This window comes from Trichomycterus rosablanca, chromosome 4 (genome assembly GCF_030014385.1).
Source record: "Trichomycterus rosablanca isolate fTriRos1 chromosome 4, fTriRos1.hap1, whole genome shotgun sequence".
Taxonomy (NCBI): Eukaryota; Metazoa; Chordata; class Actinopteri; order Siluriformes; family Trichomycteridae; genus Trichomycterus; species Trichomycterus rosablanca.
Genome location: NC_085991.1, coordinates 12,552,249 through 12,567,060, shown reverse-complemented (window position 1 = coordinate 12,567,060; position 14,812 = coordinate 12,552,249). Strand labels below are relative to the sequence as shown.

The following is a 14,812-nucleotide window of genomic DNA, read 5'->3' as shown; positions in this document are numbered from 1 at the left end:
AGTTTAAAGTTTATTGGATGAGCTTCCTTGAGAAGTCCAATCTGGACATGCTCAAAAGTTTGCCATCCATCCATTTAAATAGAAAACGCACGCTGTGGTGCCTCCGCATGCCGGCACGAGGAGCCGACATGCTTGGAGGCACCAACAGCCTACCAAGCAACTAAAAACAATAAAACAATAAATAGTAAAACCAATGCTAAAATTCTAAAAGAAAAGAATTGAATTGAATTGCACTTACCTGGTGGTTGTTTTTCCTCTTTTAGGGCTGGATAGATTGGAAACACCTAAAAAGAGAAAAAAAACTGGAGTCCGGTAAAAGCAGGAAATGAAGCCTACCACACAAGACTCTTCCCCAACAGTAGAACAGTGCAATATTCTCCTAAGTGCTTGTGACTAGTACCACAATGGTAAAAGTCTTGCAACACTCAGGAGTCGATCGCTGTCCCGCCCACTTGAACTTAGCCAAAAGGCCGAGAAGCGATAACCTGAAATAGGCGCCGGGCCACGGGCCCTACCTTTTGAGGGCCCGGACTAGTGGACGGCGCTGACCGGCCGCCTTCACGCCCACACACCTTCTGTCATTCCACCAGCAAAACAGCAGCTTTGCAAAGACAAAGCCTTCAAAAAATAAGTTGAACTTGTCAAAGTTCCTCTCCACGGAAATCTTTAGTAAAAGGCGAAAGATTTGTACGTGAATGAAGAGAAACTCCAGCCCTGCTCGCCGGTCGCCCGGGCCTCCGTAGGCCACCGGCCGCTCAAGGAAGAGGGCTCGAGGTAGAGCGACGAAAACCTGCAGCAAAAGCGCCCTTGGGTCGTCGGGTGGGTGACGAGGCAGCACAGCCTTTGCCTGGAGAAACACAGGGAGGGGGGAGAATTAAGTCTTTCGCCTTTTTTTTTTTTTTTTTTTAGCAGCCTGCGCATAATGCCAGGGCATCTGTTCTGATTTTGTCCCGCTATTATCCCATTTCATTATCCCTCTTGCCTGATATGCAAAATATAGTCTTTTAAAATACCACGCCGGATGTTCTCCCTCTTTCTCCAGTTCTGACATGATGCTCGCTACATGTACACACTGTAGCTTTAGCACCACATCCATGACCCCCCTTCCTCCCTCCTCGATTTTTCTGTACATGATTTCCCTTGCGACATATTCGTACCTCCCACCCCACATGAAGCGGAATGTTTCCCTTTGCACCCATTTGCTTATACTCACCGGCGGCGGGTACACATAAGCTATATACAACAGCGCTGGCAATATTTCAGCCTTCACTATTAAGCTTTTACCGATGAGCGATAGTTTTCTCTCAGCCCACATTCCTAACCTTTTCTTCATTTTATTTAATCTTTCTTCCCAGTTTATTCCCGCCGACCCTTCCCTCTCAAATTTAATCCCTAAAATTTTAATCGGTCCTTCATTTCTCAGCAGTCCCCCTACCGTATCCTTCCTATCCTTCATCGCCCCAAAAAATTTAACCTTTGATTTTTCCCTGTTTAATTCTGCCCCTGATCCTTTCCCGAACCTCTCTACTATTTCCAGCACCCTCTCTACGTCCCTGTCTGTCCTACCTAATATGGTCATGTCGTCCGCATACTGTGACAGTTTTACCCTGTATCCCTTCGCGCCTGGTACCCACACTCCTAGAATCTCCTCGTCCTTCCTAATCGCCTCTGCCATTGGCTCCATGTAAATTACAAATAGTAGTGGGGATAGTGGACATCCCTGTCTTATCCCCACCCTTGCTTCGAATACTGGTCCTATATGTCCGTTAATATTTACCCTACAATTTGCCCTTGTATATAATGCCCTAATCCACTGTATTATGTTTTCTCCCATCCCCATCTTCTCCATCACCTCATACAAGTACTCCCTATGTACCCTGTCGAAAGCCTTGGCCTGGTCGAGTCTCGCTAGCATTAGCGGTAGATGTCTTTCCTCAGACCAGGCTATGATGTCTCGTATCATCTGCGTATTCCACCTTGTGCTTCTACCTATGATACCACATGTTTGGTCAACATGTATGACATGTGGTAATGCCTCCCTCAGCCTTGTGGCCAAGATCTTTGCTAGAATCTTATTATCTGTCCCTAGCATTGTTAGTGGTCTGTAGTTGTTTAGGTTATCTTTTTCTCCCTTCTTATAGATGGGTGTCACCACTCCTGTCCCCATTGTACCCCTCACCTCCTTCTCTTCCAGTACCTTATTAAATAGTTTTGTTAAATCCCTTGCCAATATGTCCCTGTGTTTTATATAAAATTCCCCTGGTAATCCATCAATTCCTGGCACCTTTCCCCTCTTTAGATTTTTAATTGCCTCCTTCACTTCTTCCTCTCTAATCGGTCCATTAATCTCTATTTCTACCTCCCTTGGTACTCTTTTTTCTAATTTATCTATAAACTCCTTCCCTATCTCTGTCACTATCCTTGCTTCCTCAAAATACTTTACATAATATTCTGTCCCTATACGTCTCATTTCCTGCCCTTTTTCTCTAATTTGTCCTGTCTCATCCCTCAATCCTTCTATCCCTTTCACCTCTTTCCTATCCCTAGCTCTCCTAAACCAATATGATCCCACGCTTTCCCCTCTCTCCCTAAACTCTTGCCCTGCCTGTAACATAAACTTTTCTGCCCTTTTCTCATATACCGCCCTAATTTGTTTCTTTATATTTTGTATTCTCACCTTGTCAGTCTCTATTCCTTCATTTTCTTTCTGCTTCTCTATCTCTATCTCCCTCCACATCCTTCTTAGATTCTCCCTCTCCTCCTTTATTCTTTCTCTACTCTTCCTGATCCCCCATTTCTTTATGCTTCCCTTCGCCTGTTCCCACCACTCTGTTATCCCCCCATATAACCCTTTCGTTCCTCTTACTCCCTCCCAAAATATTTGGAACTCCTCTTCCTCCTCCTGTTCCTCCAAGACCCTTACATTAAGTTTCCAGAATCCCTTCCCGAACCCCCTCCCATCCACCTTTACTTCTGCTATAATTATGTCGTGATCTGAAAAATCCACCTCCCTCGCTTCCCCCGCCACTAGCTCCATTCCCTTGCTAACATATATTGTATCTAACCTGCTTTCATCCCCTCTCGTGTTCCTCCAGGTTGCACCCCTCTTTCCTACACTCAAAAAAATTCATCATTGAATTTAATTAATATTATCATGTCAACAGGTTCCACGTAATTTAATTAAGTAAATGGTAATTAAGAATTATATGTTTTGTTTAAATTATTAAATTATTTAATCCCAACCACATTATGTGCCATATTCATGTAAATTTAACAAGATTTTTTCAGTTACTACTAATGAAATGTATTTGATTAAAATGAACACAGTTTAAATTAGTTGTCTCAAATTAATCAAAATGTGTTGTGTTAAAATAATATACATGAGCAATTTTAATTTAATTTTGTATTTAACTAAAAGTTACTTTAATTAGTTTAACTGAACTTGAAACAAATATGTTCCACTCATTTAAATTAAGTAGACCCAACAAAATATAACCTTTTTTTGTTTTTTTTTATTGAAACAAGATTGCTCTTAATGAAGAGCTGGTTACTTAACTATTTGAACAACCTTCTGACAAATGTTTTACAACATTCTGTGAAATCTTACAGTAGCAGACCTATAACAGCAAACATGTCAATCTGAATGCACAGAAATCAATCCTTTGTAGAAAGGTAGTAATCTAAAGTAACAGTATACATCTTTAAGTACGCATAGATCTGCAAAGGCTGTTCTTACAAAATCAAACCCTGGATGTCCAGCCTGGTTACATGTTTACTTCAGGTGTTTAATGCAGTGAAATAAATAATAAATAGGGTTTAATAATAAATAAACCCTAATTTCAAAATTTCAACACAGCATTTGAAAACACAACAGGGCCTTATTTTAAAAAGAACTAGGTAAATTAACAACCAATGTGAACTTTATATTGATCTCAATTTATAAAAAAGGGGTAGAAATTAACTGAAAGTGGATAACCTATAACAGTTTTATTCACAGAGTTTCGTTTTCAGTGCATGAATCTTAGGAGAAAGCCGGCCGGCATCCAACTCCATGACCACCTTCTGAATCACCTCAAAGGTGAATTTCAGGTCCTTTGGATAACTAAGGTTCAGTGCATATATTACACCAAAGAGCATGGCACATGCACAGGCTACATTACCCAGATTGTGAATCACATCTGCACCTTCAACAATAATTCCAACATCTTCAGGGGGGCATGTTGCATCAGCTCCCTCTCTTCTTATGACGTATATGCCAATGACAGTTTGTTGAAGGTTCTTCTGAACTTCAATTCCTTCTGCATCCTTTAATGAATAATTAGCATAACAATATAATTATGTTAATAAATAACCTAAATGTATAATTAACAAGTCATTTGTGTCTAATGGACCAACAGATATTCTTTAAAATTACTTATAATTAAATATTTTTACATTGACCTTTATTAAACATTAAAATGTAAACTGTAAACATTGCTTAGTTGGATACACCCATCTTGTACTAAACTGCAGTCCCCAACGTACACCTTCTGCAGTGTCCCTTTTATTGTAGGTGTAACATAAAATTGTCAGTTTACACACTAATTTCTTATTAAAATAAAAAGTAGGCCAAAGAAAGACATTTGATTTTCTAAATGACATTTTAATGCAGAAAGCTGCAGGTAAAATTTACACCTGTGCAGAACATTTTTTTCTGCCTACGTTAGTGGTACTTGTAGTAGTTGTTTCAAGTGCTATGTTTTTGCAATACACTAAATTGCCTGCATATTATGTTCATCTTCCTTAGAGCCATACTGTTGCCATTTTAACACGAATACCAAGCACATACTTGTTACTTTGTAGATTACAGTTACAGATTGCAGCTTATATTTTACTGCTTTTCTTTTTCATTTAAGTATGTTGTAATGAGTGGCTGAAAAATTATGTAATACAGTCAATATTATTGGATGAGCTTTTACAAGTGCATATGTACCAACTACACTGACACTGGGGTATACAGTACTAGCCCCTTACAATGAGTAAAAAAAAAACAATTGCTGTTTAAAGTACATACCAGGTACTCTTTGACAAGTTTGCTGGGGTCTTCATTCAAGTAGATGCAAAGTCCTTTCAAGACACATTCTCTTTTGCGTTCAATGCTGTCATCCTGAAGGACACACACCACATTTTTACATAGACATTACCCTCCACAATTATTGGTTTAAATTTTTCTTATCAGCATAAATGTACTTTAATTGTAAAGGTTTCATAGTTTTTGTTAAGTTTTTGTGTACAGTCATTTGTGTATCTGGACAGCCTAACAACCCACAGACTTTGAACTAAAACCACCCAGTTAATTTTGTGTGGGTTGACTAGAAAAGAAAACATAGGATTCAACCAGTCGTTCTGGGTTTGCAGACATTTCTACGTCACACAGGGCCCTCATTAGAGCAATCCCACCCCTCTGAAAATCACCTTTGTGAAAAAGCCAATTTGTTTTTGTTTATTTATGTCATGGGTCGCAGATGCTCCAACTTTAAGCACATACCTCCCTTATGCCTGCCAAGATGGTCTTGAGTGTCTGTCCTGTAGAGCCACCTTTCTTTTTGAACATCTTCATAAATCGATCAGAATAACTGTCAAGCTGAGACAGGAACCTTGACTGGAGAGGAACTGTTGTGATTCTTTGAAACTCTGTGTTCAGCTGAAACAGCAAAGTTTACCTTATCAATAAACGGCTTTATTCTTGATTTATACAGTATACTAATTTGTCTGATGAACATTTATAACTTACCTCACTCAAAGTGAACAATGCTGGCCATCTAGCCTTGAATTCTGCAACCATGGGTTTATCTTGTACCACTTCCTGCCTTCTATAAGCAAAGGTTTTTGCCATCTTGTCTTTGACAACTCGTTCATTGTTTTTTTTCTTGGCTTCAGTTATTAGTTCGAGTCTTTCCTTTTCAAGTCTTTGGTTTCCCCAGTGGAAAACTGGGAAAAAAATGTACCTCTGCCTTTCTTGGTTTTTTGACATCGTGGGCAGCTTGGCATTTATCAGCAGGTTTGTGCTTGAGGGAATTGATGCTTAACTCAGGGCATCCTAGGTTTCTTAACTTCGTTCTATAATTGGCCATCTTGTATTTCAAGCTTATTTTCCACCCATAAAAACCGCAAGCAGAATTCCGTTCTCTTAAACATGGGTGTTTTTTGATTAATGCTTCTGCAACAGCCTCCAAATCTAAATTTGAAGGATATGCCCGAAACTGCATAATCTGCTCAGCTAAACTTTCTAAGATTTCAGATTTAAGCTTTGGACTGGGAACCAGGAGCGTTCCATCTGTTTGAAATGCCTGATTTCCTCTTTCAAGCTGCATCTCTGCATCAAATGGGAACCGTGGGATCGGGAACTCTCTAGGCCAAGGAGATCTGGTTGTATTGGATTCAGGGGATGACAACAACACAGTGTCAGCAGATGAAAGTGAAACAGAGTCCTCAGTGCTATGGCTGTCACTAGGACAAGTCATCTCCACCCTTGCCAAGTAGAGTACCTTCACTGTGCTCTTGTCTTGAATATCACTTATTAAATTCAAGTTCACAAAGTCATTTCCAAAATCACTGTCCATGTACTGGAGTCTTATGTCCCCATCAATAGTGAAATGTCTTTTGATCTCTTGAGACAGGTCCTCCACAGAACTAGGCATTCCAGAGTAAAGAACCAACTTTTCAACATTGTTTTCACCAAGTATCACACGCAGTTTAACTGGATCAGCCATCTCCAGAATGTTTTAGTCTGAGAGAAAACCAAACAAAACAGGGTAAGCATAATCAGGAATGACACTGTAGAAATCTAAAAGTGTTCAGAGTGAATTGATGCATTGATTCTAGAGAAGCATACAGAAGCATACTGTTCAGTAGCAACAGTAACCAAAAGCCTGCATCACTTACAGTACTGTTTCTCAACCCAGTTCTCTGTGCCAACCTGGTGTTTCCACATTTTTGCTCTAGAGCTAAAATGTGGAACTTTGTGGTGGATCCAAGGACTGCTTTGAGAAACACTGGTTTAAATGAATGTAGTTTTAACCAATTAGCCAAGTCACGACTGTCCAAAAAATGTTTAATCTTTATTGTAACCTTGATGCTGTGGGGATAAATTAGCAAATAAAGAGTAGAAGAATCTGCTAAAAATATACCCCTAAATCATCCCACAAGTCAAACTGCATCCAGATCTTAAATGAGAGTTTGCTTGTATTTTGGGACAGTTCAATTTTACTGAAGACCACTCACCTTTCAAGTGAGGATGTCTTTTAAGGGTTACCATCCGAGTGGGTCCAACGAAATAGTCAGCTAGTGGATACCTATCGGTCAGCTCCTTCAGGTCAATCAGAAACACCTCACTAGTTGGACATGGGTGTAGTTCAAAAGCCTGGTAATGCTCCCTAAACCAGGAAGAGAATCTCCTGACAATAAAACTTAAGGTACCCTCCAAAATGCAAATCCTGATTATCTCACCATATTCAGGCAGTCCATCAACAGTTCCATGAATAACAACCATTCCATTTCTATAATTAATACCATTGCTAGACACGTTTTTGGCCAAATAGATTTCTGCCACATTTGGGTATTTCTTTCTAATTGCCAGTGTTATCTCATCTTTCATTACTTCAATGGGAACTGTTGAGACACTTGAGGCTTCAAATGTAGCCTTTTTATGATTTGATGCAAACAAATGATAACCAATCATTAACTGATGTTTAGTTGCTAACGAAAGAGCAATGTTTTTAAAACACTTTGTGTGGCAAACTACTTGCTTGAAAAAGCTGTGTTTTGCCTCAAACCTCATTGTCCAAAGACCAGAAAGAGGACCAAAGCATTGTATCATCTGCGGATAATGCTCTAAATAATGATGCTTTGGCATCAGCTTTTGGCCTGGAAATAGCTCTTGGTATAGCTGCCTGTGATCAGTGATCTTACAGTCAAGGTATGCAATGGACTCTTCGGTGTGAATGTGGGCAACTACAAGTTCAACAATCTCTTTTAGAATCAAGATTAACTGCCAAGCAGGCTCACCTTCAGGTATGAAGGGCCCAACCAAGAATGGTAGTAATCTCAGCAGAGTCCAATTCTCAACTGCATTGCCACCTATTGACTTTTTGCTCAAAAATGTGCATGGAACCACATGTGGCCGATTAGTCTTATCATCCCACTTGTAAGGAAAGTGCAGAATTCTCTCATTTAAACTGTCAAGCGAGAAATATTTCTTTGAAATAAGCTTTCCTAGGCAGAGCGCAAGCTCTAGTGGTACAATACCTTCAAATAAATCGTGTAATATATCTGGGGGATAGCCTGCTGTAACATCAAAATGTGAAAGTCTTTCAGTTAAGACACAGGAGCGTTTTACTCCAAAGCAATGCACTCCATTTTCCTTGGCAGTTTTTACATGAAGTTTGTGACTTTCTTGGGACCTAAGGGTAAATGCACCAGAAGAAACATGCTCACACTGAATTTCACATGCAAGACCAATACAAAATCGACATATGTATGCCCCAGAAAAATTCTCCACAAATCCAGCTAGCCCATGGGCACCAAGATTATCAGCCACTACACACTGTACTGTACCTTTAACACTTTGTCCTAACTGTGGGATGAAAATTCCATGGTCTTCCAAGGTCACAAGGTCCTGAACAAGAGGTTCCAGCACTTTCTCATAGCCATAGGTTTTCACATAGACACTGTTGCATAAGACTGCCAAATAAATGGATGATAAAGATGAATGCGAACCTGGTGGCAAGTTGCTTAAAACCCAGTATATTCCACAAAGCTTGTGCTTTTTGCGAGATGTACCTAGTGGGTTGCAAATCTCAAAATCATCAACATACAAAGTCACAGAAATTCTTAATTCTCCTTCAGACAGAAATGTATTTCTTTTAAAATGTAGCCCATCCTCATATGACTTGTACTGCTTTGGTTCACTTACATTTTGCTGTTTTCTACAGTTTTCAGTGACTTTATCAAGTACTTGTTTGTGACTTAAAAGCTGCTGCAGCAACTGCAGTAAGGGTACATACTGATATGTGTGTTTGTTTTTCTGATCTAATATATATTCTATTGGTTGAACAACTCTGAATGTCTCTATGTAATATTTCTTACGTTTAAAAGCAGTGTTAAGTATCCCATCATCACCTACTGTTTTTATCAAAGGATTAGAGCACACTGCAACAGCAATTTCATCAATTACTGACTGTTCAAGATGGAGGTTATTGTTTTGGCAAATTTCACTAATAATGCTTTTTGACACTGGTACAGAGGCAGAGCTTACTAAAAAGTGCAATTCTTGGAGAAACTCGTCAAGAGCTGTGCTAGGGGTATGGAAAATGTTTTCCAACTTCAACAGAAGTGCTGCAAACTTCTGTTCTATTGTTATTTGCAAATTCTCTGTACATTCTATATATTGCTGAGCATTGTTTTGGACATCTAAATGTTCAGCAGGAGTTTCCTCAACTGTGACTTCTGATACAATCGGGGAATTTTCAGTGAATGAAATTACTCCAGGTTTAAAGTCACTGAAACAATGCGAATGGTGCTTTCTGTTTTTATGCGATTTAAATGTTCCATAAATGTTAGTTTGGAAAGCACAGCCCTTGAACATACAAATTACAGTTTCATGCCTCTTGAGATGTGCATTTATATGGCCAAAATAATCTCTTTCATTACCAATTTCACGGCACAAGCACACATGACAGTTAAAATGAGTTAACTCTGTCGATATCTGCTTTGCATGACCTCGACAAAGATGAGAACGAAGTGCATTCCATGATTTAAAAGTACATGGACAATCTAAATATGTACATGGATATGGCTGGTGACGGCCAAAATGAGGATGTTGTAATCTATAATGTTTTAATAATAGAAACCTTGTGGTTGTGGTTGTATTGCAGTCTTTACAATGCCACATGCCTACCTAGGGAAAAAAAAATACATTTTCAGTTACACATTTTACACATATTTTCAGTTGACAATTTTAATTTGTTGAAATTTTTCATATTGTAATTAACTTACCTATTTCACTGGCCTAGACAGTAAACCACATGTCCAACAGGTGAATGATTTTTGAAGAAGTGCCTTTAAGAAAAAAAGACAGCAACTGAAGTTTATGAAAAAAAAAATGGGATTTGCAAATCTATTGTAGGCTGAGCAAAGGAAACTTTGGTTATGCACCTTTCTATCTTTCAATATTATTAAAAAAGATCCTGTGCTTTATTTGACGTTGACATATCTGGTATTCATCTTGGACACTTTAAGTTCATGCGCATGCTCAGCATGACTCCTGAAAGCGCGGTAACACTTTCTTCTGGCGCCTAATACCGCACTGTGATAAAATCACTACGCACGGCGTCAAGTGACATTGTTTTTATAAAACGGGCATAAAAACAATAAGACCAGTGCTTAATAAATAATGAAATGTATTATTAATAATTTATTAAGCAACACAACTCCAATGATTTGTCAGAGTAATGGTTTTTATTGTTTAATAGTTTTATAAGTAAAGTCATCACATTTTAGGACCGGAACTACCCATTTGATAAAGTGCTAATTCACTTCCCAAACTTTAATAATATTTTAGAGTATAGCTATTTTATAGAAACAAAGAGCCTAGTTTTGATACAAGCGAACACGATATCTAATAACATATCCAAGCTCTTTCTAACGAACTAGTATTACTGAACACCTAGGGGCATGAAAACATGTAAAAACATACCGTTATGCATTTTAAAACAATTCTCAACTTTTAGGTAATTTAGTTATGCATTGACACATTGTCTATAAGTATTGCTAATGTATAACGTTATTTAAGTTTTAATTTTTTAATTGGCTTAAGTTATAATGTAGGTCTAACAGCTTAGCTAGCTAGCCATCTAGCCACATTAAATAATATATTGCTCACTCATAACAGGACTTAATATGACAAACATTACTAACGTAAAAACAAACTGGGCAATATAAAGGTTTTACTGTAAGATATATAAACGGATGGCAATAAAATTATACAAATACCTGTTTAGCTGGACTGGAAGAAATGGCAGGGAACCGAGAAATCCGAATCCTTTTGCCGCCAGTACCGTGACGTCATCACGTTACGTTCGCCCCCACGCACATGAGCAGACAGCTGATTTAACTTAATTAAATCACTTCGTGTGAAATTAAATTTTACACAAAGGTAGACGTACATCAGTTCAACTTAAATAAAACAATTTAAATCAACAATGACATTTATTGTAAGTTAGTTGAATATGATTTAATTGATTAAATTAAACAACTTCACTGAATCATTTTTTTGAGTGTACCTTCTCCATCACATCCACCAATTTATGGCTTTTCACCCAACTCTGCACTAGCTCCTTCTTTTCTCCCCCTCCTTCCAAATTAACATTAAAGTCCCCCCCAACAACCAAAAAATCATTTGTTGCTCCCAACAAATTAACCTCTTCATAGAAGCTCTTTCTCTCTTGTGGCTTTTGTGGTCCATATATATTTATTATTCTCATTTTTATCCCCTCCCAACTTATATCAACCGCCACCAGCCTCCCAGCTTCTACTTCTAACACTTCTCTTAAACTCTTTCCCCATCCCTTAAACAATATCCCAACTCCACTTGAGTGTACCCCCCCCTATGGACCACACTGATTTCCCTCCTCGCCAGTCCCTTTGGAACGCTTTAACATTCTCCGAATCCTTCAGGTGCGCCTCCTGAATAAAACAAATGTCCAAACTTAAATCTTCTAAAAAACTGAAAACCATTTTCCTTTTCTTTGTATTTTTCAGTCCTCGCGCATTAAAGGTCCCTATTTTTAATTTCCTTTCCATTTGATTAATTTAATTAAAATAATAATCCTCCCTAAAACCACAGTCCATATTTGGTCGGTTTTGTAACTAAATAATAATACATTTAAACAATCTGCCAACCCCATCCCCATTAATAAATCAAAAGTCTCTTCTTTTACGCTCCATATCTCAGTTTTCCTTTTTACTCTTTTACATATGCTCATTTTGGTCCTTTTATTTTCTCCCTAGTCCTTCTCTGTAGCAGCATTTCCTCCTCTCCTTGATCCTCGCTTTCAGATTCGCTCATTGTCCTCATCTCCTCTTCTCGACTTGTTTCAATCTCCTCTCTCACCTCCAATTTTGTTCTTTTCTTCTCTCTCCCTTCCTCTGTTGCCTCCTTTGGTCGTGTTTGCTTGCTATTAGCATGCTTGCTCTCTTTCTCCTCCCCTTTTTCCTGTTGTTGTTCCAGTTCCTGCATCTCCATTGCCATAGCCCAGTCCGGGCTTTCTCTTTGTAGAGTCTCTTCTAGCCCTTCCAGTGCCTCCTCTAACCCTGTTGGTGTCCAGAAAATCTGTTCCTCACTTGAGCTTAAGTTTTCCTGGGTTCCCTCTATTCCGTTTGTTTCTTTCTCTGGTCCTCTTTCTCCTTTTTTCTTTGTTCTCCTGGATTCCCGCTCTTTTTCACCTCCTTCTCCGGTTTCTTTTCGGCTGTCTGTCTCCTCTACCGTCTCCTCCCCCGTCTGGTCTACACTCTCTGCTTCTTTGTTCTTTCTCTCTTGCATTTTTCCTGCCTTTTCCAGCTCCGCGTGTTCACTCTCTTTCCTGAACCCCATTTCCTCAAAGTCCTCAGCAAATAAACTTGCAAAGAGTCCTCCTCGCGCTGGGCAACGTCTGTAGAGATGTTCCTCACTTCCACATATGCTGCATGTCTTGGGAGCCCCACATTCTTGTGTCCTGTGGTCCTCCCCTCCACATGTGCGGCATCTCTGACCTTCACAGGTTTCTTTAGTGTGTCCTATGGCTCCACACCTTCTGCAGTACTGTGGCTGGCCTGGGTAGTACAAAAACCCGCGATGGGGCCCGATTGCGAAACTACCTGGGGGATGTACCAAGCCTCCCGTGGTCGTTTGATCCACTTTTAGCTTTGCCATAAACCTTCTCTTTCCGTTCCAAATACCAAAACATCCACGTACCTTCTCTCCTGGTGACACGGTGTTACAATACCTGGAGAGGAAAGCCCTGATGTCATCATCTGGCACAAAGGGGTTGTACATGTGTACCGTCACTGGTATCTCCTCCATAGCGAACAGCGGCACCAGGCGTATGTCTCGCAGGTCCTCGTCCTCCATTCTCTTGGAGCAGAGGTCAAAAAACGTTGTGCAATCCTTGAAGGAAACAAAAGTAATGTCCAAAAAACCAGCCGCCGAGAAGTCTTGTAGACAATAAATCGGGTCTGCTGTAACTGCACATCTGGCTCTAAGCAGGTCTTGTACGATCCAGTCCCATCCGAATTTTCTTCTTCTTTCCTCAGTCGCCTCCCTGCAGATTTCGATCCGTACAGAATGTCGTAGCCGCGCCAACCTGGCCGGCCGTCTGTCGCCCTCTCTGTGCATGGTAAGAACAGATACTACACTTGATCTTAGCCAAAAGGCCGAGAAGCGATAACCTGAAATAGGCACCGGGCCACGGGCCCTACCTTTTGAGGGCCCGGACTAGTGGACGGCGCTGACCGGCCGCCTTCACGCCCACACACCTTCTGTCATTCCACCAGCAAAACAGCAGCTTTGCAAAGACAAAGCCTTCAAAAAATAAGTTGAACTTGTCAACGTTCCTCTCCACGGAAATCTTTAGTAAAAGGCGAAAGATTTGTACGTGAATGAAGAGAAACTCCAGCCCTGCTCGCCGGTCGCCCAGGCCTCCGTAGGCCACCGGCCGCTCAAGGAAGAGGGCTCGAGGTAGAGCGACGAAAACCTGCAGCAAAAGCGCCCTTGGGTCGTCGGGTGGGTGACGAGGCAGCACAGCCTTTGCCTGGAGAAACACAGGGTGGGGGAAAATTAAGTCTTTCGCCTTTTTTTTTTTTTTTTTTTAAGTAAAATGGAGGGAAAATGAAAAAGCGGGAAAAGGGGGACTCCCTAGCGCAAAAGGACCGAGGAAACCCCGGGCCTAGGCTAGGCAAAGGTCTAAGGCGCCGTACCCCTAATCCCAACAGCTTTCCAGCAGGGGCCAGTCACCAGCATTCGTCAATTACTCTTTCGTTTGACCGTTTATGAGGGTGCACCGTGCCAGGAGGCAATGCAATACCTGGTCGATGCGTGGAGTGGACGGAGCAAGCCCCTCTTCCGACTCCCGGGCCTAAAAATCCATTTAATATATGGTCCTCGGGTAGAGGACGTATCAGATATTAAACTGATAAGAACAGATACTACACTTGATCTTAGCCAAAAGGCCGAGAAGCGATAACCTGAAATAGGCGCCGGGCCACGGGCCCTACCTTTTGAGGGCCCGGACTAGTGGACGGCGCTGACCGGCCGCCTTCACGCCCACACACCTTCTGTCATTCCACCAGCAAAAGAGCAGCTTTGCAAAGACAAAGCCTTCAAAAAATAAGTTGAACTTGTCAACGTTCCTCTCCACAGACAAATTCCACCGAAGAGCAAGATGGAGCGCTTCAGACGTTCTTTTGTGCCAACTGCCATCAGACTGTATAACAATAGCAGAATACACAGGCTGTCCTCACACTGTTGAGCCATAGTAGTATAATAGTAATTTTTTATAATTTCCTTTTTATTTTATTTTATTATACTTTATTTTATTTACTCTATTTACTGTACTTACACTGTACTGGAGCTGCTGTAACACTCGAATTTCCCCCATGTGGATCAATAAAGGAATCTTATCTTATTAAAGAAGGGATCAACCCGGATTTTATCAGGAAACCTACACAACCTTCACTTTTGCAGGATAAACGTTTTTAATGACTCATTAGTAAATCGTAACACAACACCCTGTCCATA

The 14,812-nt window shown here is 40.4% G+C and overlaps 3 non-coding genes and 1 pseudogene across 3 annotated transcripts; all 4 read right to left on the bottom strand.

The window, feature by feature from the left end:
- Positions 1 to 599: 599 nt before the first annotated feature.
- Positions 600 to 715, bottom strand: LOC134312701 (U5 spliceosomal RNA). Its single transcript, XR_010011619.1, has one exon. It is a non-coding gene; the product is annotated as a U5 spliceosomal RNA (small nuclear RNA).
- A 12,642-nt stretch (positions 716 to 13,357) lies between these two features.
- Positions 13,358 to 13,461, bottom strand: LOC134312690 (U2 spliceosomal RNA; annotated as a pseudogene).
- Positions 13,462 to 13,578: 117 nt separating this feature from the next.
- Positions 13,579 to 13,693, bottom strand: LOC134312850 (U5 spliceosomal RNA). The gene has a single exon (XR_010011766.1). It is a non-coding gene; the product is annotated as a U5 spliceosomal RNA (small nuclear RNA).
- A 372-nt stretch (positions 13,694 to 14,065) lies between these two features.
- On the bottom strand, positions 14,066 to 14,256 carry LOC134313371 (U2 spliceosomal RNA). Its single transcript, XR_010012253.1, has one exon. It is a non-coding gene; the product is annotated as a U2 spliceosomal RNA (small nuclear RNA).
- Between the last annotated feature and the right edge of the window lie 556 nt (positions 14,257 to 14,812).